The 27,186-nt window shown below is 38.6% G+C and overlaps 1 protein-coding gene across 2 annotated transcripts in view; it reads right to left on the reverse strand.

The window, feature by feature from the left end:
* Positions 1–27,186, reverse strand: part of ZPLD1 (zona pellucida like domain containing 1) — a 509,249-nt gene that overhangs the window by 239,720 nt on the left and 242,343 nt on the right. Inside the window, exon 1 of one of the 2 annotated variants that reach the window (XM_074332513.1) lies at positions 26,738–26,873. The exons of the other annotated variant lie outside the window; for it this stretch is intronic. The gene's annotated coding sequence lies outside the window, so the exon portion shown is untranslated. Of the gene's footprint in view, positions 1–26,737; positions 26,874–27,186 lie in introns of those variants that run through there. 2 annotated transcript variants of the gene reach the window in all.

The raw sequence follows: 27,186 nt of genomic DNA on the forward strand, positions 1-27,186 counted from the left end.
AAAACTGTCCAGGTCCTAATTTCTAGAACCTATGAATATGTTTGCGTAAAAGGGCAAAGAAGAATTTAGGCAGCAGATGAAATTATGGTTGCAAATCAGCTGACCTAGAATCGAGGAAATTATCCTGAATTACCCAGGTAGGTCCAATATAATCACAAGGGTCCTTATAAGTAGAAGAGGGAGACAGAAGAAAGTGTCAGAGTGATGCAGTATGAGAAAGACTCAAGCGGCCATTGTGGTTTTAAAGATGGAAGGATGTCACGAGCCAAGGAATATGGGCAACCTTATAGAAGCTGGAAAAGGTGAGAATGTGGATTCTTCCCAAGGCTTCCAAAAAGGAACTCTGCTCTATTACACCTTGATTTTAGCCTAGTTAGTCCCATTTTGGACTTCCAACCTCTACAACTATAAAATAAATTTGTGTTCTTTTAAGCCACTGGGTGGTAATTTGTTACATCAACAATGGAAAACTAATACTACTAGGTTCTGGGGACACAATGATAAAAGAGACATGTCCTTGCCCTCAAGAAGTTCATAGGCAAATGGGATGGGTAATCTCAGGTTATAGACCTACATATGTCTCAGTACCAAGGTCAATTTTTCAGCCCCACAGAGAACCCCATTCCTCCTAAAGACTTTGCCTGGCCTGCTTATGGCTCTGGGGCAAGAACTTTCCCTCCTTCTATAATACAGGGCTGGCAATTTCTTCCTCATATAATAAAAGGGAAAAGCAACAAGGTTTGACACATCCAATTCAACACACAATATAGAACATTTTACTAAGTGCCAAGAACAGGAGATACAAAGATGAATAAAACTGATCCTTACCCTCAGAGATTTTAACCTCTTGTACAAAACAGACACATACATTCATACATTTTATTCCACGCTAAGCACTGTAATAGAGCTATGCACATAGTCCCTTGGGAATAGAGATATGAAGGAATTAATTATGTTAAGAAAGACGGGCAGGGAGGGAGTGATATAAATTTCCAGAAAGAAGGTGACCTGTGAAATGGATCTTGAAGAATCATTAAGAGTATGCCAGATAGACAAAGAAAGTGAAGCAGAGTAAAGAACATGAAAATGCAGGGCAATAAAAGAACCCATTATATTTGAGGAGTCTGAAGTGGGCCAGAGTAATTAGAACCTGGGATACAAGTGAAGGGAAGGACTCAGGGATATCAAAATGAGATAGGCAAGGTTAGGAACAGTCAGTGGAGAAAGGATTTCTATACCATGCCAATGAGCGTGGACTCGAGTACACACAGGGACCTTGCTTGCCATGGATGGCCTAAACCCACATGTGTTTTACAGTTATTTTGGTCACAGTATAGAGACTGGACTGGAGGGCTGAAAAAGGAAGCAGAGATACTGATTAGAGTCACTACTATGAATCAGGAGAAAAATTAGGAGGACTTGACTTAAGGCAGGGGATATGGAAATGTAGAAGAAAAAGGGATTTTTAAAAGCCCTGTTTGAGGTTTGAACACATTAAATTTTTAATGTGGGAAGTAAGGAAAAAGAATTAGAAAGAATTCCTTCCAGGTTTCTGCTTAGGGGACCTTGTGGAGAGTGATGATGTAAACCACGCTTCTCAAATGTCAGAATGGAGCGGGCACCAGAACGGCTTGCCATCCTTCCTAAAATGTGTAGTGTCCCACCCCAGCTTCTGATGCAGTAGCTCTAGCTGGGACACTGCTGTAAAGTGAGCCAGGGTAGGCAAGGGAAGAACAGGAGTTAAGAAATAATAGTGCAACTAATTTTTTTAGTGAAAATAATAAGCAGTCTACATTCCTGAAGAGAAGGAACTATACATATTTGGCTTCATTTTTTTTTTTTATTAAAGTTAATTGGGGTGACAATTGTTAGTAAAGTTACATAAGTTTCAGGTGTTCAATTCTGCAATACATCATCTATATATATTGCATTGTGTGTTCACCACTCAGCTGTGTTATCTTTAAAAGAAACCTTCCATCAGAAGTTAATCAGGCTTGGATTAATTGATTTTGCATTATCTGAGAAATTTAGCAGAGAATGGTAAGTTATTGACCAGAGTCTAGCAGCTACTTCAAATCTAGAGCATCCTACTGTCGGTAGTAACAAGGTTTTTCCAATGTAAAGACAAATATAAAAGGAGAGATGCAGCATTATTTTAGCTGCTAAGACAAAAATTGTTTTTAATTAGTTATATATCAATTACCAAAACAATCATGTTCTTTTATTTAAGGAGAAGGAAATGAGAAGAGAGAGAAAGCTAACGAGTGAAAGTCCTTGTAGGAATTACCTAAAGTTTACTTTTAAATCTGAGATCATGGAGACTCTGGACAGTTTATGCTTATGCCTCATTGATCACCTTCCTTCCCACTTATCTTTGTTTAAAGGTCTAAGAGGGTGTGCTGACTCAAATCTTCACATTTATCTATGCAAATGCATGGCTCTTGATACTTTTTTTCATTTGTTTTACTGTATAAGCAATAAAGAGATTATTATTAACTGGAAAGTTATGGTGTAAGATCATAATTTTACAGACCCTATTGATAGTTGAAGAAAAGTTTTACAATCCTGAATAACCCAGGCTCATTTGTCATGTGAATGGGATTATGAGGACACAGACCTTTCTCACCAGTACATAGCACTCAAGGGAGCATTTTAGAAAATTCACAAGTGTTGATAGACAGAGCAGAGGAAGCCTGAAAGGCAGAGAAGTTGTGAGATCACAGTGGGGATGAGGTAACTTCTCTACTGCTAGAGCTCACCATGGAAACAGAAAAGGAGTGGCTCAATAACCATCATTGATCTGATTCATTCATTCTCTTAACTACTGTTTATTGTGCACCTACTATGTACCTGGCTCTAGGCTATGATCACACTGCTTTCTACCTCCATTATCACCGTTGCCAAGAATTTGTTAAGTGCCCATCTTGTACTTGGCACTAGGCCAAGTGTCCTTACCATCATGGAATTAACAGATTGGAATTTAAGTAAGTGAATCTACCAAACTTTGAAACACAAATCTAGTATTACTATTATTTTTAAATTGATCTTCTTTTCCACAAAGCAGTCACTTCTCTGACTGATAGACCAGGTCACCTTGCTGGTTGTTAAGAAGCAGCCAGCAATCCATCACACACAACCATGACACTATAAATACCTGTGTTAAGAAGAAAAGTAAAAGGGAGGTTGCTCTTCCACTGCCAATATGGGCTATGTTTGCAAGATGAAAATTTGAGACTCAAAGAAATTTAATGCATTCCCTACAGTAAGTTAGCTGGTCAGTGAAGAGTTAGATCAAGAATGCTGGTCTCCCAATTCCGAGTCTAGAGTTATTCCCACAATTCCTCCAATCTAGTCATTAGATATGGCCTTTGACACAAGCTAACAACCCTGTGTTTTCCTGCTTATGAGTAGGCTACTCTCATCTGTGTACTGTTTTCTACTGATAATGTAAACACGTGGCCACCAACTACCCATCAGTGTGTACTGAGCTGTTTTTCCAACCCAAGGAAAGCGTTTGAATCAATGTTTTCATTCACTCTTACTGGACTGATAACACAACATCAGAATATAAGAGTAAGTTTTATAGAGATGGAAGAATACTTTCAAAGCAAAACTGACCAAAGTATAAATCAAATTTATATCCTAGCATTTGATGACTCAAAGTTGTCGTGTCCAGCTCAACAAGAGCTATGGGAAGCGAGGAGGGTGGCACAGGGTTAAGAAATACAGTAGCCAAGAATAGAGAGCAAGTGGGGCCAAGGGACTCAAGTCTCAAAGGACTGAGCTCCGAATCGGGCCAACGCATAGCTTTTATTGATTAACAAATAAGGAAGTAAAGGAAATAAAGCTTGTTAATCTCAAGATCTGTGAATCTCATACATTATACGAGGAAATTGATTCAAACAAATCACCCTTGCCTGCAGACAGCTGGATCCAAAAGCCCCAGGATGTCTTAGTAATTGTTGCAAGTACCTCCCCAAGGGACAAAACCTTTATGCTGAAACTTACTAATATGAATAGATGGAGAGCTGATGTTATCACGTCATTGAATCTCTTCCCAAGCAGGATGTGGGAAGGAATGTAGCCACAGAGGCAGAAGCTCTCCTTAGCCAGGGGAAGATGGGGGTCTGTGCCCACCTGTATCAACCCCGTGAGTTCTCCAGATGGCCCCTATGCAACTGTGCCTGTGTTAGGTTGTTCCTTCCTTGAGGAATCTTACCCGTCATTGACTAACCAGCCATCCTTTGGGGCCACAAGGTGTAAGCACAAAGGTGAAGCAAAGTCCATGAAAGGATCCGTCTCACAGACTCTCCTTTCTTTAGGGGCAGGTACGAGGAGACAGACTGGTAGGCTGCTGTGTGGCAACAAAAGTGAAGTTGGTGGATCAACAGCATTAGCATCCCTTAGGAGCTTGTTAGAAATGCAGGATCTCAGGCCCAGACGCAGACCTACTAAATCAGAATCTGCATTTTAATGAGATGTCCAGGTGACTCACATGTACATTAAATCTTAGGAAGCATTGTCCTGGATCTCATGAGCACAAAGTCAACAGAGGTTCCCAATTGCAGTATGACAAATGGGTTATATCTGTGCTGAGCTGACAATTTCCTCAGCTCTCAGGAGAGGCAGGCAAGGCCTGGATCATTCAGAACCACTGGGCCAGGATCCTCCAGCCATGTGCAGCCTTGTCCCTTTGCCCAGGTGTGACACACAAACACAGACTTGAATTTCTTGTCTATATTATGCACACACAGAAGAAGGTTATGTACTTTTCATGTATTCTCCACATGAAAGAGATTAAGTAGCAAGTATTGTTCTATCCAACTGAGTGAAGCTGAACAAGTGTTCGAAACATGAACTCAATTTTGTAAAGTGCTTTGATGTCATGAAACATGTCATAAAAATATCAAGTGGTTTGCTATCAACACTAACAAGACATACTGGAATTCTGGAAGTAGCATAGCTCCTGCTTTGTTTCAAAGACTTACTATTCGCTATCCCAGGAGGCAGGATGATATGTCAACCAACTACTTTCTGAAAGGACTTTTGGAACAGGTTTGAGGCACCTCTTTTTATCTACTGGGAAATGAAACCTACAACAGTGAATTAGAAGATGATACACTCAAAGAATAAGAGGAAGCCAGGCTTACAAAATAGCCCCTTATGTTTTCCTATTGAGAAAATTTCCACATCTTACTTCTTCCCCAGAAAGATATGATTTTACATGCTTGTTGGAAAGGGAGCATCAGTATAAATAAAAGCATGTCAATTCCATAACTCAGATTCTTTGTAATGCAAGGCACTCCAGTACAAATATTTGATGCTTTCAACCATCTTCATCTCATCAAACCCCATATCCTCTAGACCTACCCAATACAGTCTAATACAGTAGTCATTAGCTACTGGCTAATGTAAATTTTACATTTAAATTTAAATGTAAATTAGTTGAAATTTAAATATAAATTCATTTAAATTAAACAGAATAAAAAAAATCATTTCCTAATTTGCATTTACTACATTTCAAGTTTTCAAAAGCCACATTTGAGTGGTGGCTACCATAGTGGATATGCAGATAGAAAACATTTCCATTATCACAGAAAGTTACATTGGAAGGTACTACTCTAGAATTTCTAATTACACTATGTTCCTCCCCTAAATTCCTGCAGGAAAAGAGGCAATGTGTCATTCTTTATCATATTACTATTATTAACACAACTGCCTTGAGCCCAGTAAAATAAAATCATGAGCTAATCATACATTTACTCTCAAAAGCCTCCTCTTTCTCTCCCACCCCCAGATTAGGAGCAGTAAGACTTCCCCTACAATTGTAGGAAGATTATGGACCCAGGGTGCATTCCAGGTGAAATACAGAGGGTGCCAAAAAAATGTAAAAACATTTTAAGGAAGGAAAACTATATTAAAATTGTAATAATACTCAATATAAAAATGTAATACTGATAACAAAAGATGAATATAAGTCACATTTGACTTCTGCAATTACAGAAGTTGCTCAAAGTGGTTACCATCAGTATCCAGACACTTCTGATTATGGTGAACTACTGCTTGAGCAACGTTGACCAAAGTGTCCACTTGTATACATTTTTTGGCCACCCCTTGTATAGTCAGAGTTTTCTAACCATGCCTGGCATCTTCCCTTTACAGTAAAGTCTTAAAACATGCCTATTCAATCTGTATACTACCCAAAATACTCTACCAAATGGCCACCATTAACAATAATTAAATTATGTCTGTTAATTCATTCATTCTATTCTCACAAGTATTTTCATTTGTGAGGTCATCCATTCTACAACTATGTATTGAATGACAACTATATTGCAGGCACTGTGGTAGGCACAGAAGACATATGTATGGAACAAACAGTGGTGGTCTCTTTCCTCATGGGACTGATAGTCTGGCAGGAAACAATGAACAAGTGATTGTACATGTGATAAGTACCAGGGAAGTAGCAAACGATCTAAGTGGAAGGCCTAAGCTAATCTTGTGGGTTAGGGAAGGCCTCTTGAGCAAGTGATATTTCAGGTGAGGTTTGAAAGATTAGACAGTAGTTAGAGAAAAAGGAGAGGAATAGCACTCCAAACAGTGCTAACAGCATGGTTCAAGGCTTTGAGGTTCGAAAGAACAAAACAAGAATTGAAAGAGAGTCTGTAGTGCTGACTCACAGAGATTGAGCAGAGTAGCAAAGATCAGGGTACGATCAAAAGTGTCACCAACAGATTTGCATTTTAAAGGTCACTCTGGCTGCAGAGAATGGATAGGAAGGGAACAAAACTGGATCCACAGGGATTATTTCAGAAGTTCTGTGCAGGATCATGCACTAGGATCAAGGCACATAACAATGGGATAGTGGTAAATATCTTGGAGGTAGAGAGATCAACACACCCCAAGACTGAGGAAGAGCGGGGAGTTTACAAATGCCTCCCAGATTTCTAGTTTTAGGGATTGGTTAGATAACCCTGGAAAATACTGAAAAAAGGAAAAAGAAAAACACCTGGGTTGTGGGGAACCAAGCATCAAAGTTAAATTAGGGACTAGTGGAAAGAATTAAAGGTATCTGAAATACACCAACATGGAGGTGTTTGAGTAGGCAGCAGATAGATCTGTGGGTTATCATCAGGAGTGTAGATGAGATTGAAACCACTGGAGTCAATGAGATCACCTCAGGAGAGAATACAGATTACGAATCAAAATCTGAGGTCCCCATATATGAGCCCTGCAGTGTGCCACATGGTGGGCTACAGTCTGAGGAGGGCAGTTCTAAAGAGATCTGCAATCTAATAAATGAATGATCCATTCAGAATTATCCAAGATTCAAGCTCAGCAAGGAAGCATTTGCGACTGACAAGAGGCTGTTTTCCCAAGGTTTTCTGAAAATTTTGAAATATCTGAACCTTTTCAGGTTAGCCGTTTCTCTGGCGTAGAACAGACACAGTGCTGGTACTAGATTTCTGGCCACTCTGAGCCAGAAGGGCCCTTTCCCAGGCATTCCTTGAGGCGCACTGCCATCTCGTGGTCTCCACCTGGCAGGAGACATCTTACCCTTCTTTTGCGTTTTACGAGAGCCACACACTTTTTCAGGTTTCCTCCTAACCAAACTAAGCTATTTTTAGCTTCCCTCAGGCATCATTGAACTTGAAGTGTAACTGAGCAGGAAGGTCAAGCGGCAGTAAAAGCTATGATGCACTTTCCCCCCCTCCTTTCTTCAAATATTTTTTATGCAACCATCAGAACACATAGGCATTGTTAATGGAGGCAAGAAACATGGATGGCAGAAGTGCTAATCGCTATAACACCACAGACCATGTTCCTATTAATGATATTAATCACATATTTAATTGATTTTAAAAATTCCATTAACTCCTGGTTGTTTTTTCCCCCTAGCATTAAACCAAATTCTGGGCTACAAAATGTATTTAATGGCTAATAGAATAAATCAACATGGTTGTTTTATTTCATGGCTTCAGGTTTAGTCACAAGCTTTAGAATATAGCTCCAGTTTTAAGAGAATTGTAAACTAACTCATAGAGTACTTTTGTATTTTTCCCATACTCCTCCTCTTGTAATATGAGAATATGTAAAGATAGTATGTAACATTATGAAAAAATTAATTATTTTACACTTTGAGGGATAAACTTAGTCATGACAATGGTGTCGTATGTGTATAATGCTATAATCTACAACCCTAACTAATGAAACAGTCTTCAATTTCGGCTAAATTTCAACCAAAAAGCAGCAAATTAAGATGGAATTATATAAAGAAGCTGATAGCATCACCACTGTTTAATGTAATTCAGTGAACCATAAAAAAGGTCTAACTAATTCTTGATTGTTCAAACTTCCCAATTTTATACCAGAGAAAATAGTTTCATAGGTTCTATTTTTGACAAAAAATCACCACCCTTTTGTCACTTGAGTCTTATTATAACAATGAGTTGTTTTAAGAGAGATAAAACTAAAAGTCAAAAAACCAAGGCCAAACTCAACAAATAACAAAATCATGAAACTAAGGGGCCAATATTAAACCCTGTGCTTTCTTAATTATCTGAGTTCCCTACAGTTCAGATGTTTATAAAAACACCTCTATGGAATATATTTGGTCTTTTATCTGAAGAATGCCCATAATTTTTGTTTCTCTAAAACCTGCTGTAGTCATTTAATGAATCACTGGTGAGTAAATGTAGAGAATGCTGGGCTGTGTATACTAGGAGATGAATTAAATAAAACAACTCCTGTCCTTGCATCAACTTGAAACCTGATGTAGCCAATGTACAATACAAATCAAATGAGATAAAAGATGAAAAAGCACTCTGAAAATTATAAATCATGCAAATCTGAGCAAGTATTGTTTTCATAATAAGGAGAGCTCTATCACAAACATCATTGTAGACGAGAACTCCATCACAAACACACACACAATTTGACCAAGTTGATGAAATAAATTAGGTGACGAAATCCATAGCAGAAGTTAGAAATGTATGGCAGCTGTGAAAGTAAGACTTGGCTTTGATACTTCCCACTACTTTTCAGTTGGAGGGGTCACTGTTTGTGAGGCAGCTTAACGAAGCCCCTGATCCTTGTTTTTGTTGTTGTTGTTGTTTTAAATCATAATTCTTTGATTTTCTTTCTCTGTTAATTCCCAGAGTAACTATGGAGCAGCAACCAAACAGAAAACAGAAGGCCAGATTGCCAGCAGCACCTCTTCAAATGCTGTTCAGCTGTACAGTGAGCAGCAGTGTGTGTCCAGTCGATGCATGCAGCAAATTATGTGAAAATCCACCTCCCAAGTGTCCCATGTTGCCAAACAGGGAATTTCACAGTGCATATATGAAGAATCTCTTTGCTTAGGGAGGGTTAAGCAAAGTTCAAACAAAATTTGCTCCCCGGTGGATAATCTTAAGTCAAAATCGGGATGCCACAGGCTTGATTCATGAGCCCATAAAACCCGATGAGTCCTGAGACATATAGATACATTCTCAGATCTCCAGCACTTTTTTTTTTTGCTCTTTCTTCAACAACATCAACTTCCCTTGGGTCATCATCACATCTCAGCAGTTTGTGTAGGAAAAGTAAGATTACAGGAGAAATAACAAAGCCCCCTTATAGAATGCATTTCTTTAAAAACCTAAATATTCTCTTGGGTGCTTATTGGGGGGCTTATTGGGGGATAAATCTCTAATACCAGCCTCCAGTCCACAGCCAAAGATTCACTTTCTTTGCATGCTCTGCTTTTGTCACATAAACTTTATACCCTAGAACTTTCATGGCAAATGGCTACTAGAGACAACACACAATGTCGGCCTAATTCAATCCTGTATTAGTCAGCTCAGAATGCCATAACAATATACCACACCTGGTAGCTTAAACAACATAAATTTATTTTCTCTCAGGTATGGAGGCTGGAAGGTTGGGTTTCTTGTGAGATTCCTCTTCTCAGCTTGCAGACAATTGCTCCTCACTGTCTTCAAATAGCCTTTGCTCTGTGTGTGTGCATGGAGAGAGAGAGCTCCGGTGTCTCTTTCTGTTCTTACAAGGACACTTCTCCTGTTGGATTAGGGCCCCACCCATAGGACCTCATTTAACCTTAATTATCTCCCTAACTGTCCTCTGCCCAGATACAGTTACATTAAAGGTTAGGCCTCTAGAGGTTAGGTTCAATATACAGATTTTGTGGGGACGCAAGTACATACAAGCACATATTTACTGAGAACCTAATATGAAAAAGACATGGTGCTGGACTAAAGAAACACAGACATGAATAAGATACTATTCCTCCATTCAAGAAGTACACACCTTAATGTAGGGAGATCAATGTGTGTACAGCTATCTAGAGCCCAAGTCAGCTGTGAAAAGTGTGAATATTAGAATCTGAGGGAGTGATGCGATGCTACAGGAGTGCCAGTGAATGAGTTTAACCAAAGGTTGTGAGAGGGTACTGCGTCCTTTAGAATGATCATTCAGGTAACAGTGAGGAGGGTAGACTGGGGTAATGAGACTGGAAGCAGGAAAATTAGCAGTCTCCTATTAACCCAGAAGATGAAGAAAGAAAACTTGAACTAAACCAGAGTAATACGATTGAGGACAAAGAGACCGATTTGAAAGACCTTCAAGAAATAAAGCCAAGAAATTTAGGGAAATTAATGATTTCTGTCACAAAGAACTTCTGAGCGAGCATTACTTTAATTATTTTAATTTTTTCTCATTTAGCTTATTCAATTAGCATTCCCAAGTATCCTTGATTTATATCTTTGTTAGTATATGTTCCAAAATACCTTTAATTCAATCTAACTTGCTTTCCAGCATACTTTGATAACCCTTCCCAAGTATACTTCAATTTTACAAATTTAAACATGTTAGACATTGTCGGTGGGTTTTGACAGTAAAGACCTAGTAATAAATCTCCAACGGCCTTAGCCACTAATCTGTTCCTTAATACATACTGCGAAATTACATCTCAAAGTTAACTGGAAACTCTAAATTTATCTTACTTTCAAAGCCAGAATTAGTTGGACACCTTTTTGTTCTCCTTTCCTGTCCATGATTCTACAGGACAAACAATTTTTTGCCTTGGAATTATCATGCACTATTCCCTCTCCCCAAATTCTTGACCCAGTAAGTCACAGAGACCTTCAGGCCTTCCTTTAGATTTTAAAGTGTAAATGGCCTTTAGCAGTCATCCTTTATTTTCTATTTTCAGTCCCAATCCTCAGCAGTACCAGCATTCTTCCAATTCTGTTTTGAGTTTGCTTGAAACAACTACATACCTTCCAAAGATATGACTCCATCCAGGCACTCAGATGTGAAGCCTCAGGCAGAGCTAGCACCTTCACTTAGAGGCCGCATCTGTCAGTATGTGTCTCCCTCCAACTAGACTGTGAGATTTTAAGTGCAATAGCCGTATCTTGTTCAGTGAAATACACAGCACACTGATTCGGGCCATGTAAGTACTTAGTTGGATTAATTCTTTGATTAAGAGTGTCCGTGTGCGAGGAGAGCTTATATTGGTGATTGTATTAAATACAGTGTTGTATGAATGTATGCTATTTCTCCCATTCACATTTAAAGTACTTGAGTACCAGGCCAGGGTGTTACATTTTTTTTATATCCCAGAGAATGTAAGGCAATGCTTTAAACCTAGAAGGTGTCTGGGTGATACTTGTGTTTGATATAGGCAGTATCTCTCCACTTATCGCTACACAAACTAGCACCAGGTCAGAGCCAAAACACATTTCTCTACTTCCCCTATATTAAAAAGTTCCATTCAAGAGATCATTTAAGACAACCATTTCTCAGTTCCTCTTCCAAAATCTATTGGGCTAACATGAAGAATTTGTTGGTCCCTGAACCCTCTAGGGCTTCCATCCCTGCTTTGTTTGGGAGCAAAAAGTGATAAACGGAATATAGGCATTGCAAAAGGTCAGAAGCCAGCCTTTAAAACTGAGTTCGATAGCCAGAGCCAACTGCTACTCTTTGTTTTCCTTGAAATGCTGTCTTGCCCAGGCTCCTAAAAATCTTATGCCATCAACTAACTGCCAACTGCCAAGTCACCTGATCATTTCAGAGACAAACAGATAAGCTATGGAAGTGAAAAATAAGCCCTGTCCTCGCCCCATTCCCACTCTTTTTCTCTAAAATGAAAATGTTTTATTTATATGGGTTGCCTTACTGAAAGAAACACAGGCCATAAAACAACATGAAGGCAACTCTGATATTTTGTAGGTTGCCTTTACATTACAAGAAGCCATATTTTAACTTGGTACTATTGAAAGACAAGACTAAGTTCACATGCAGCAAATGAGGGCAAATGAATGGTTCCATGTAGTATTCAAATAGCTTGTTCATAGCAATGATAAAGGATGTTTATTAAGTGTGCTTACTGGGTACCTGGTACTATACTAAGTGCTTTATGTACTTTCTATCCTTTTGTGCACCTTCCATCATTTAATACTTACAATAATTCCATGTGGTCAGAATTATTCCTATGTCGGGATGGGAAAAAATAAGACTGAGAGAGGCTACTGCTCTGTATAAACCCAGTTCAGTCTGACTCCAACACCTACCATCTCTACCACTGCTCCTGCCTAAGCTTAACTGGGAATCTCAGATGTGAGGGGTAATTGTTGATGTGCCCAGAGGGACTCAAAATCACACATAAACATGATGAATATTCTTGCAGCAATTTTGCTCAGTGGCAAAGTAATTAAATACATTTTAACATGTTAAAACAAACATGGATACATATTAGTATAATGCAAACTTCACAGACTTTTTAAAGTAAAATAGAAGTCACAAAAAATTCTTTCTGAGGTGTCATCCCACTTGAGGCTATATCTCAGACGCTATCTGCCTCCCCCTCCTCTTCCCATTCCCAAGGGTATTTATTTGATGCCGCACTTCTTAAAAAGGTTCACATGTGAGCTAGAAAATGGCCCACATTAGGAGATACATTCCAGAGACAGAGACTCATGGGCAAGACATGGCAGTGGTCAGCTTTATGTAGGTAGCCATTTGTGTTCACAGGACTGTAGCCCCCAAGCAGAGGATGGGCGTTGAGTACCAAGGCTTCCATCACCAGAGGAATTTCACACAAGGACTGAGGGGAAGAACCCTGGGTAACGTAAAACTGAAGAGAAAACAGAGTTAGAGAATCCAAGGCTGGAAAGGTACCAAAGATTTACCCTTAGGGTTGCAGATTTAGGATCTGCTAGACAGTAAAAAGTGAGCAAGAAGAGGAGTGGGAGAGAGAAAAGGAAAGAGAGAAGGGGGAGGGATGGATTAGGGAGAGGGGCGTAGAGAGAGAGAAAAGAAGAGAGAGAGGTCAGGGAGAGAGAGGAAGAAAGAAAGAGAAAGAAAGAGAAGGAGAGAAAAGCAGGAAGCTGGGATACTAGTTAGTGCTGAAGTATTTTACCAATTATGGGTGACCACCTGAATTTAGTCTTGGTCGATATTCCAATATCATTGTCACTTGTTGCCTGAACCAGCATCTAAATTATTTTCTTATTTGATGAATTCCTCACCATATGAATCTTGGTAAGAGGCAGAAGCTAATCCCACCTAAGGAGATGGAAATGCCAGCCCCCCAAATTATATGACCTCAATTCTGCTGATCAAACACACCAACACAGAGGCAGCTGCGATCCTTCCTGCTGCTGGCAGGAGTTCCTCAGGACTTAGGGCTGGCATGGCCTGAAAGTGAAGCCCATCAGTAGATCCAGCTGTAAAGAAGCTGAAAGATGCCAAAATCAGGCAAAGGTAGGGACTACTGCTGTTTGATGGTGATGGAGGAATAGAATTTTTGCATAAAATCAAAAGGTCTTACAAAAAGCCTTATGCCTCAAGCCAATGCTTTCCACTAGTGTTTGAAGTTAGGAAATCTATAAATTTTACCTGTAGATCTTACCTAATGAAAGATCAACTTCCCCCTTGACATCTACAGTCAACTTGATTAACAGTCCAAGCTGATTTTTTTCCTGTGCTCCTCTACCTCCATCTAGTGGATGGAGAATCAACTGCAACTCTGACTTCCCTGTAACCTGCAATGGGTGCAGGCTTTTCCCTGGGCCTGTAATTGCAGGTCTGTTCAGGCTTTTGTGGCTGGAAAACACTCCTACCTCTCATGGGATACAGTATTCATTTAGCTGTGGAAAAGCATTACCGTGGGATATCCATTCTGCCCAGGGCTACAATTGCACATTCAGAACACGCTGATTTAACGATGACTGGTAAAATTGGTTTTGTGTTTACAGCATTTTTTATTTAAAACTCTACCTTAGAGTATTTTGATCTTGCCAGGAATTTCTGTTGCACCGCAGCGCGCACACACACACACACACACACACACACACACACACACATAATAAATCACAGAGAATTGACAAAGAAATAGAAGCTGTTGCTAACAAGTAAGTGTGTCTTTGAGGGCTCTCTGGGATCTAACTTGCAAAAAGAGATGCAGTAATAGGGAATCAAAGAATTTTTGAGCTAAGGAAATCCTACTGACCATGTGATAAAGCAAAGAAAAGGAAAGAAAGGAGATGTGGCCCAAATAACTTAGTCCCAGGCCAGAGTCACTAGTGCAGATTCGGAGCTGCTCTGTCTCCTTCTCCTTTCTCTCACGGTCATTTTACCGCCTATCCCGCCCTTTCCTCCTTCCCTAAATTTATCTTTTTTTTTTTTTTTTATCAGCAAAAAGTTACATTTTCTACTGACAAAATTATTAAAACATAGAATCATAGAATGTTTGAGTAAAACTATTTTTGTAGACCATCTAGTTTCACTGCTCTCATCCTATGAATAGGATCTAGGTACTTTCAATAACTTGCCTACAGTCATAAAACCAGTTAGTTACAGAGCCATTGGAAGACAACTCTAATGCAAATCTGTGGCACTCTGAAAAAGAAAAGGCTGTCATAGGACAACAGCAGCCATTTGTAGCAATATCTACAGGACTTTAAGAAATATGTTTTGATTGGGGGAAATGTTTAAAGGATCAATATCAGCCTTTCTTTACTTTTTTCCCCCAGATGTCAGTTTCTACCCTGGAGAAATGTCTTCAGGGAAATGGCAGGTCACAGAAATATCTAGAACCATACATGCTGTAGGTAGCCTACAGAGTAGTAGACATTACCATTGGGAAAACTGCAGGGTGTTTGCCCATCTGAAGGTGTGCAACTTAAAATTGTGTATCCTATGCTGCCCAAGAAGACTACTTCTGAAGGCCCTATTCAACTTGATGACAGCTGTAGTTTGTGGCATCACCAGGGGAGATTTCCAGTGTAAGGCTTTCAGAGTGACAATCAATGAATCATTTCCAATCAAAGAAACTGAGTTCTATAATACTACACCCATTCTCCCTAAGTCTATGTTGAAAAAGAATGATAAAAAGAGTAAGGAAAGCAAAATATATAGGGCAAAATGCAATAATACATTTTAAAGTGTCCCTCCTAGGTAGAGAAACCGATGGCAGAGCAGAAATCGTAAAGCAGGGTAAACTTGAATATAATGATCATTCCGTTCAGCACACACTTTATGTGCCATCTGGTAGACTTCTTAATTGATTGCCACAGGACATAAGTATTTCAAAAGAATACATTTGATTACCAGCAATGGAATTTTTTATCTATGCAAACTAGGAGAAGGGCGATGAGACGAGGAAAATGCCCAAGTTTTCAAAATCAGAACGCAAGATGTGCTATTCAGAGGATGGACGAAGGAGCCCTTCGCTTGGGAAACCCTGGACTGAGAAAACACTGCATTTCAGGGACTTGCGGGGTCCACCTCGTCCGCCAGATGGTAATCCCACTTCCGGAAGCCAGGTCTTGGACTACACTGGATGTAAAGCTCCTCTCTTATGTGCATAATCTGCTGTTAGAGATTTCACCTATTGATGAAACGAAGGGATAAGAAGGGAATGTTGCTGAGCACCTACTGAGAACCAGGCAGCTGGCTGGATACATTTTAGCTATTCTCTATTGTAATTCTCACAACCAATTCTATAAGGGAGGTTAAGATGATTAGAACAAGATCACAAAGCTGGTAAGAGATTGTGGCGGGCAGAATAATGGCCCAAAAGATGCCCGTGTCCTAATCCCTAGAACCTGTGAATATTATCTTATATGGCAAAAAGGACCTTGTAGGTACGATTAATTTAAGAACTTTGAGATGAGAAGATTAACCTAGATTATCCAGGTGTCCTCTAAATGCAATTATATATATATATATATATATATATATATATATATATATATATAATCTTTATAAGAGGGAAATTTGGCTACACAGAACGAGAAGGCAGTCTGACCACAGAGGTAGAGACTGGCGTGATGCAGCCAGGAGCCAAGGAATTCCAACAGTGGAAGAGGCAGAACTGGATTCTCTTCCAGAGCCTACAGAAGGAACCAGCCCTGTTGACACCTCTGTTGCCCCTTAAGACTCATTTTGGAATTCTAACCTCCAGAAATACAGGAGAATAAATTTGTATTGTTTTAAGCCACTCAGTTTGTGGTAATGTGTTACAGCAGCAATAGACATTAATACACCAATGAGCCAGAATTCTAACCTATGTCTGTCAAACTTGAATCCTGTATTCTTTTCAGTACTTTACATTGCCTGCAATTTGATGAAAGATACTGGAGTTAAGTACACAAAGATCCATATCTTGTCCCAATTTGAACACTCTCAAGATCTGGAACTGAGTATTGAATTGGGTGACTGGATGTTGGTTTGATTAAATCATTAGACTTATTTTATGTGTTGATTATTGCCATGATGGTTCTAAACAGCTGATTCAAAGAGAAAAACATCAAAGAAAGTCACCATTTAATACAGCTAAACTGAAGTCAGTAATTTTGACTCAGATTACTCAAATACTTTGACCAAAACTATGCAGATATTGAGCTGAAAATTCTTTGACTCAGTATTCAGAAAGCCATTAAATTTATGGATATCTAAGCTTACCCTTATCAACATTTTTACATATTTGCATATTGGTTTTCTCTTATGGTACTGTCACAATTGCATGGAAATCTAAAACCCTGGATTCTATTGTTAGCAACTTTACCATCAATTAGCTCTTCAACTATGATTAAATCACCCAGCATTTCTGGACCTCCATCTCCTCACCTGTAGATTGGGGCAGTGGGTGGGGAGCTTGCCATGCAGCTCATCTCTAAGGTGTTTTACAGTTTTAAGATGAAATGATGTGTGCAAGATTCCCACAGCAAAGCTTCTAAAAGGATTTCAAGTATGCTCATTATTAGAAGGTGCCACTAGAGGTCAGGTTAAGTTTGGTAATTCTATCTGATCTAGCGTGCACATTGAGCAAATGCAAAAGCTTACCTCAGATGCTTTGCCTGCAGGCCGTCACCTAGACCCTTTGGAGCTAATGAATGTTGAGCCCAGTGTTACAGAATAAAATAGGAAAATCTCTGAAACCAGACATTACATTCATTAATCTGTAATTTGCAATTGCCTAGTACCAGAATGCTTGTCTTTTTTTTCGCTTGCCTGAATGTTAATTGAATTTGTCACCTGAAGCTCTGGTGTTTTCGTGTTTGCTCATGTTACTGTGCTAAGCAGCCAGTTGAATGGAACTGGGGTTGTAAGGCTGAAAAAAAATTACCTGCATTCTCTTTATGCATCGAGGTGTAACTATATTAAAAATGTATGACTGCCTGTGTATATGGCATCTAACTCATTGTATTATTCCCAGTGAAATGTAAAGGAATGAGTGAAAAAGAAAAAAAATGAATGAGACAGAATACACATCATCCTTGGACACTAGCTTTGTCAAGCTACCAGTCAGGAACAGCTCTAGGCCCAACTATGAAGTCTATAAAGTTAGATTTTTCATAGCTACCATTCCCTGTGTAGTTTTCCCTCTCCCTCCATCACTCCCACTTTCTCTCTTCTCAACATCAAACTCTGCTCTCAGCAAAGATTCAAAGAACTACAATGCAGTGAGATACAAGAATTTAATGATGTAATTTTGCTCTTCTGGAACACTTGCATTTTGTCCTAGAACAAGGCCTGGTAAAGGGTGGAATTTGAAAAGTAAAATTATAATCATCCAGAAAGGTAGTAATTTGGGAGGACAGGATGACTGACAGCATCTTCAAAATCATCCCATGGAGCTGAAATCACAGGCCAAAGGCAAAGGCTGGTTTTGCCTCCCATGAATACACATAACCTGAGTAGGTAAGTCAGTCTTTTGTTTTTGTTGTTTTTTTTCTTTTCTTTTCTTTTTTTCTTTTTTTTTTTTTACATTTATTGAGCATTCACTGAGGTTCTGTGTGAGAAGCCAAAATCAGGTTCCTGCAGGTGAGAGGCACACTCGACTGAGCTCCTGTTCCCAGCTGCTCTGAGTTTGCTTCCCTAATGCATAGGATTGCTGCTCAAGGACATACTGATTTCTCCCTGCACGAGGCATTAAGATAGCTAGAGCCTCCGCACCATCTCCACGTCAAGGACCTGCAGAATGAGGGCCTTCCTCCTCTTTCCTCTATCTCCTCAACATGGCATTAAAGGACAGAGGCAGGGGTGGCAGGTCCTGAGACTCATGCTGATGATCCTGACCTAACCCCCCAACTGGGTGCTTCAGATTGTCCGTCATTTCCAGGTAGCTCTGTGGGATAAGGACAAGGCAAAATTTTCTAGGTGCTATCACTTAATAACACCAAAGGCAAGCAAATCTCAAAGCTCTGCGGATGTCTAAACTCCTGAGGTGATGATGCACTAACATTTGGGATCACAGCCTTGATAATCCTGTCTTCAGCTTCTTCTACATTCTGGTTACATTTCCCTTAAAGCACAGTGGCCACAAGGACACAAAAAGAATTCTCTGACATTTTGTGTCTTTGTCAGCTCAGTAAACAGAAGCAACTTATATTTACCGAGCACCTAGCAGCTTACAGAGTGACTCAAAAAATCACCCCATTTGTTCTGTGAGTTTAAATATTATTATACATATTCTCACATCTCACAGATTTTTAGAGTTAGTAGGAAACCTTCTTACTCCACCCTGTCATCTACACTTAACCATCTTACAGCGCTGGGTACAATGCCTGGCTTGTCCTGACTCACACTCCTTCCTTTCCTGCCATCCAACCCTGCCTTCCATAAGCATCATTTTACAGATGATGAAATTGAAACTCAAGTATTTTAGGTAATTCTCTCAATAGCAGAAATTATGCAAGTGGAGCAGCAGGGCCTCAAACTGGTTGAGACTCAACAAGTTCTTTTCTTTGTTGTTGTTGTTGTTGATGAGGGGTTTTTCAATCCTCATTGCATGAAACCTCAGAGTAGCGTTCAACACTATTGGCCCCTACTGCTTTCTTGAACCATCCTGTAGTGCAGGGTTTCCACTGGCCTCCCCCCTTGATTTTTCTACTATCTCTGATTCCTTCTTCTCATTCTCCTTAAGGATGTTAGGATTGGCCAGTCATTGTTTTGAACTCACTTATTTTCTTACTCTATAGTCTTTCTTTGATTTGTCTCTTATTCTCAGTTTCAAATATTATCTATGCTACATTTATTCCCAAATTTGTCTCTAAGCCACGCCCCTTTTTTAAGTTCCAGACTTACTCATTCAAATGTCAACTTGTCATTTCCATCTTGATATTTCCACATATCTTAAATTGAGCTCTTTATTTTTGCACACTAACCACCTCAACATCCTTCCTCATTTCAATATACAACATCCCTATCACCCAGAAAATTAAGTTTCATCTTCAAACTCTTCCTCTCTTCTCTCACATTCAAGCAATCAAACAGAAAGTACTATAGAGTCTACTCCCACAATGTATTCTTAACCCATTACTTTTATCTTCAAAAATAAAAATAAAATACAAAACATGAGAAATTTGAACACTAAATATTTAATAATGTTTAAAATATATTATTAATTTTTGTGTATTTAGTGTTATAGTAATTTTTAGAGGTATATACTGAAATATATAGAGATAAAATGATATGTTGTCTGAAAATTGATTTAAAATAATCTGAGGTAAGGGTGAGTAGGGAGATATAGATGAAATAAGATGTACCATTGTCATGCGGGAGACCCTGCTCGCTGCGCCATTTGTCGTGTTGGGAGGCCTGCGGGGTCTCTACTCCCACTCCCCATACAAGAACGCAGGATATGGTGAGGCCAAAAAGGAACACCCACGGAGCCATAGGTAGGGGAGTCATACCACTATATTCTCTCTGGCGGCACTATACTCTCACTGGAGGCTGGATCCACACTGTCCACAAACTGCCATCAATGCTTGCCAGCCCAGCCGCCATCTTCTTGCTAGCCCCCATTCTTCTTCTCTCCTCCGTAGCCGCAGCAGTTATATTAGCGGTTAATTGGCTAACTGGCTACAGCTGATGGCCAATCAGCCACAGCTGACGGCCATCTACTACCCGAGCCAGCACTCCTCCACGTGAGGCTGAGAGCCTGTAAACTACTTTCTGGGGCTCTACCCCCACAACCATGCAGTGGTAATTACTACAGCTGGGGATGGGCATATCAGGTTTATTATACTCTTCTTTCTATTTTGCATGTGTTTTCAAAATTCCGTAATAAAATTATGAAAAAAAATTTTAAACGGTTGCATCAAGTGATATAAGGCAGTGAAATAATGTTAGACTGCATACTTTTTTCCAAACTGTCAGCTATATCAAGAGGTCAAAGCAATGGCAATTTAACCCAACAAAAATTGTCCCCAAATAATTTAAAATTATCAAGATGTCTCTATGAAATGTACAGTTATACCCACTAGCTTTAAAGATGTACCTTGCCCTAAGTAGGTATTATACCTTGAAATATTAGTTAATGATAGCTTGAAAGCCATAATTCCTTAGACACACACTAATCATGCAGAACATGAAAACAAATGTCAATAGTTTTTTTCAGTACTAGTTCAAAGTATCTCGCAATAGCTAACCCAGGCCTTTATAATATTTCATTAAATATGTAATACATGTTAAATTTCCTATGTAAGGACAAAAGAAAAATCGTATGCTACTGGGAAATGTTGTTATTTCTTCAATATAAAAAGCTGAAAAAAAATACATGCAAAATAACATGGCTAAAAACTAAAATATATCCTTTTGTCAGAAAATACTATTGGAAAATACAAAAACATCGCAGATTTGAAGAAAGAAGTATTACCCAATACAAGAAGTTTGCTATACCATTGGATAAAAGCATATCTGTTTTTCACATGTCTATGCTTAGGGTATATTCTAGATTTTTTTCCAATAATGCCATATATAAAACATTAATTTTCTATTGAACAACTAAAGGAAAAGTCTATTCAAAGACTTATTCTACTCAGTAAATTACTTCTCTAATGTTTGGATAAAATAGTTTAAACTAACCATTGGTGGAGTGGAAGCTTTGAATATAATAAAAAATAACAATTCCAGACTAAGTTATGGAGAGAGAGAAAAAAATCACATGTAATTTATATACTCTACCATTCAAAAACAAACAAAAGCAGCAGAGAAGATGAAATGGAAGTATTCAGAGTGCTACAGAATGTCACTGATGCAACTGATTTTACAAAACAATAAGATCTCTACGGTACTTTACAATGAGATGGAGAGTAACCATGAAAATCTTTTGTACTTCATGAATTTCCCCTGGTTATTTCATAGTAAATTACTTTTAAAAGATAATCAAACTTACTGATGAGATACCCATTTTTCTTTTACAAAAGACAAACAATACAAATTTGCTGAACATTCCTTTAATGACATGTAGCTTTCAGTAGAAAGCACATTTGAAGATACTTTTTTAAAATTAATAAGTAAACAAAATCTCTCTCTTTAAGTTAAATGTAATGTTTCAATGCTAAGTGAGGAATTGGCGAATTTTCCAAAGAAACTACAGAAAAAAAAGATCCTGAAAGTGGATATTAAGAATATTTTCATCATTATGGGCTGTGTTGTTAGAGTGATATGTATCACCTATAACAACTTTCCTATCTGCACATTTTAAAACATGGGAACAGAATTACTTAACCCAGATAAAAATCCTCCAAAGGAAGTATTTCAGTAGGCATTGAATCCATTTTGATGAGTTTTAAAAGACTGTCATAAGACAAGATGGATATTGTAAACTGAATTTCAATAAATCTTAGGATGATGTGTGAAATTAGAAACTGATGTGTGAAATTAAAAAGTGAGCATCACATAAAACAATAACAGCTAATGACGTACTTCTTCATTGGGATCTATATGTCGATGTGAGGTATCTTTTTAACCTATAACATTATGCCACTAAAAACAAGTATTGAAATAAACTATACTTGGAACTAGAACTCTGATCTTGATATCACACTGTTTCAAAATAATAAGAATATTAACCACAAAAAGTTATTATTATTATTGTTATTGCCAAGATAATTATTTCTATAATTTAAAAATTATTTTAAATATTATTTATTTCATCCTATTCTTTTTCCCCCTCTAAACTTGCATGTGTTTTATAATATATACATCACATATATTTTTTTATTTTTTATACAATAGTACTACATTCATATGAAATAAATATATAATTTGGGGATAGTTGGCTAATTTGTTTTATCTGATGGAGTGCTTCCAGGATTCAGGTTGGTGGGTGGAAGCTTAAAGTAGCCTCATGTTCTATCTTAAACAGTTCTTCGGGACCTCTGTCCCTCTGTTTATAAAAATGAAATCAAGTTTCAGTGAATTTAAAGAACAGCCTTAGAGTAACAAGGAAGAATAGGTGATATCATGAAAGTTCAGCACCTAGAGTATATTTGTTGCCATGTAGTCAAAATACGGGCATTGGTGAGCACTAATTGAAATGGGATGAGGAAATTGCTCCTGCTGGTAGAATACAGAATTGTTAACAGCTAAATCCTCTCCACTATACTAACAATATAAGCCATGCATAGTTTCAAACTTTACTCATGTACACGGAAAAGAACCAGAAAAAGCATTTATTGTACAAGGTTGTTATTATTGTTGAGAATGTGTCATAATTAGATCAACTCAGCAAATGCACTGGATGACAAGTCTCTTATGCAATCTTCTGGTAATGGCATTTTCCCTGAACGTTTGACAAAGCCGGTAAGCAAACAAACATAAGCAATAAATAAATATAAAGAAGAGCTTTCTCAAAAGAGAAAAATTTAGAAGTATCCTGTTAAATCAATTAGTATGCCAGTTAAGAATTATTACTAATTATCAAAATAGAAGATTCTCTAGCACAGTGGCTCTTTAACTTTTTTGATGAAGATTCACAGCAAGAAATGCATTTTATAGCCTCTCCCAATGCACACATGAATATACAATTGGAAAGGATTTCACAAACCAGTTTTTGCCCTTATTTTGTAGAACATAATACAATATATCAATTTTATTTCATTTTATTCTGTTTTTTAAAATTCTAGTCATACTTTCTGAATTTATTTCCCTTTCCACTAATGAGTTTACACCTGTTCTTAGAAACACCCTGCACTAGCACCAGCAGCCCAGCTCTGCATCCCTTGACCACAGTATTATTCTACATATCAGAAATAATGCAATTACATTTATTTTTTTAATACTATAATATTAAATACTTTTTAAGGTTCAGACAATTTATCCCTCCAGATTAACAGTGAGTGTGCAAAATTATACTGTTCCTAAAAGGCCTTGATGGAAAACTCAGTCAGGGGGTTGGAGGACAGAGGGTGTGTACACAGGTGAGTTGGGGCGCTGCCCACAGAGGCCAGGAAGGTAACACAAATGGGCGAAGCCTCCTGATTCTGAGTGAGACACCCAATGGCATGACCATGATGATAAAAGGTAAATGAAAACCGACGTAAACAGCACTTGCCAGGCACCAGACACTGTTGTAAGCACTTGCTATGTAGCACCATTTATTTCCCTAACAACTCAGTGAGGTAAGGACTATTGTCAATCCCATTTCATAAATGAAGAAAATGAAGGATTATTTGGCCTATTAACTCGTCCGCAGTCACCAGTTTGTACGAAGCCTAACTGGGATTACAACTGGGGCCCTCAGCTCTGGACCACTACACTGTATACCTTCAGATCTTATTTGAAATACTTCATTTTTAAACATTAACAAATATATATTTTTTTTAACTTATATGCAGGTCAAACAAAACTTGTCCACAGGGGAAATGTGGCCCCTGAGCTGGTACTTTGTAAGCTCTGTCATAAGGAAACAGAAGAAAGGAGAGCCCAACACGAAAGGGCACTGACCCGGGAGTCAGAGGATGATAATTCCTCCCTCTGCTTTGCTGTGGACTTTGGACAAATGATATGACTTCACTGGGCTTTAACATCTTTACCTTGAAAATTAGAAATTGAAGCAGATGATCTCTAAGGACCTGCCACTTCCAATATACTATGCGTCTAAGGTGCTCAGGAGAAATGGAGACCCAAATCAAGAGAGAACAGTGGAAATTAAGAGAAGATGTCTAACCCAGAAAGTGGAAAAGACTGGAACAGGTGAGAAGAAATAGAATGGGGGACAAAGGAATGAAGAAATAGAAGACCACGATGAGGAAAGTTTCACGGATGTTGAAACTGGATCAGTGAGCTCTCCTAGAATTACAGAAAGTAAAATGTTGCAAGTAAGATTACAGTTGAAGAATATTTACATGACTTTTTTGTCTTTAAAATACGGATTGGGAAGAAACAACAAAACCAAACAGACATTAAAGATACGGCATGAGTATGGAACAGAAACTGTCAAACATAACCTTTGCCAGTTAATCGAGAAATTGGCACAGGGTGGGATTTGAGGACGGAGACTGAAAGTAGTGAAACAAAAATCTAGAGAAAGATCCTGGGCATTCTCTTACTGGCTCAGATTCGGGATCTGAAGATAGTTCACATGGCCAAAATAAGTCCTGTCACTGGGCCATCTGTTCTTAGTCACTAGACTTTTCCTCAGAATTTCTTTTGGCAGATGGAGATGACACCATGTGCTGAAAATTAGCCACGGAATGCCCAGAACTGAATTCATCCTGAAAATTAATTGCTTTTTGAAAGCCATCTATCTGGAAAGGTTTTGAAGAGAGCCTCCTAGAAACTGGGAGTCAAGCAGATGGTCCCTGGACAGCCCTCATTACCCAGGGAAGTCTATCCCACCTCCTTCTGGAAACGGAGCAACCTCAAAACATATCTTTAAAACCCTCACAGGATATGAATTTCCTGCAAGAATTAGTGCCCTTGATTTATTTGTACATAAATTAGGCCAGTTTTCTTTCATTGTGGGGCTTGTTTAAAACAATCACAGAGGTGCTAAATTAAAATGCAGGTTCATAGGTCCCACCCTCAGGGGATGGGAGTTTTCATTTCTACCACGTTCCCAGGCACAATGCAGGCAGAGGTTTCTGGCTGAGGCCTCTGCCAAACTGCATTCTGAGGGCTTAACGTGAAGTCCACAGGCACATGGACCTGCCCCAGGACCTGATAAAGGCCAGAGGCTTCAAGTGATATCACATACAACTTTACCACTTATAGCACTGATCTACCTCACATATGAGATGTCAAAATCCCATCCTGAGAGGATATCCTTTTGCACCCAAGAAATCTGAAGACCTCCCTTTTCTCTGAGTTGTTAGACATTATTCCAATGTTGTGTGCCAGCCTTCACACGGTCCTTTGAGACATCATCATTGAGTAACTGCTATGTTCCAGGAACATTTCTTTTCGCTGGAGACACAAAAGTCCACCCTCATGGAATTTACATACCATTTGGACAGACAAATAAATAAATTCCATAGAATGTTAAGAGGTGATGAGTTTCATGGGAGAAAAGAAAAAAACACTATAAGGGAGTGACAAGAGTGCTGAGAGCATTGCAATTTTAAATTGGGTGGTCCACTCGACCTTGTTGTGAAGATAATATTTGAGCAACGACTTTAAGAAGGTGAGGGATTCATCTGGAATAGAATTCCAGGCAGAGAGAATAGCCAGTGCAAAGGCCCTAACATAGAAATGTATTTGGTTTGAGGGAGGAATCAGCTAGGAAGCCAGAATGGCTGGAGCCGAGTGTAAGGCCAGTGCTACAATGAAGTGGGGCAACCCAAGGTCATAGGGAATCTTTAGGCCATTGTGAAGATGTTGATTTTACTCTGGATGAAATGGAAATTATTAGAGGGTCTTGAATAAAGTGATACGGCTCACTTGATTTTTTATTAGATTAATTTATTGGATTGCTCGATTAGATACAAAACTGGTTAATGTCTAACAGGACAATAAACCATAACTTTTGTGTTCCACTGGACAGACATTATTTACATTTCTACTGAAAAATGTCTGCAACAGAGAAGTTGGGGTTATTTTTTCTGGAGTGCATGTTTTTATTTTAAAAATCAAATGAGCAGATGCAGTTTGAGTTTCACAAAACTCTAGCAGACAAATGTGGTAGGACATTTTTATCCACATTTTATAGTTGACAAACTAAAGTATAGAAAAGCAAAGTGATGTGCTCAAGATTTAAATATATATATATAATAAATGTATATATATTATGCACATATATTTATCTAATAAATATAGATATATTTGTCTAGTAGATGACAGAGTTAAGTCTTTTGAAAATTTTTTTGTTATTGTTAACCACACAGTTTACTCAGAAACCTGGAAATAAACCTTTAAAGGAACCAAATATTTACATTCTTATACTGCAGTCTTCTGAGGGTGTTATTCATGAATATCTCACATATGGTAGGAAAGAACTCACCATTGTGTGTTATTAATCCCAAGGAGATTGACCAGGTGTTCATAGTAAATGCAGACTCAACAGGCCAAACTATCATTTGTCCAGTGTTACAGATGCAGTAGTCACATATTTATGTGTTTTGATGCAGGAACCTTGTTTTGTTAATTTCTCTATTCCTAGCACCTGGAAGCACAGAATAGACATTCAATGGGCATAACAATCCTTGTTCTCCAATGGTATTCTCTTATGTCACCTACTTTGGAATTAGCAATCTAAGCCTTTCTGTCTCGAGGGCCTAGTGGTACCTCTGTGTCCAGGCTCACCTGAAGTTGGCATCAGCCTTCATGGGTAGCTTGTATGTACAAGGGAGGTGGTAAATAACAATGGTGGAGGCTCAGGCTGCAGGCCAGAGCTGGATTCAAGTTCCAGCTCTGTCACTCACAAACTTGTAACTTTGGCATTGAGCTAAC

Source organism: Rhinolophus sinicus, linkage group LG01 (genome assembly GCF_036562045.2).
Source record: "Rhinolophus sinicus isolate RSC01 linkage group LG01, ASM3656204v1, whole genome shotgun sequence".
Lineage (NCBI taxonomy): Eukaryota > Metazoa > Chordata > Mammalia > Chiroptera > Rhinolophidae > Rhinolophus > Rhinolophus sinicus.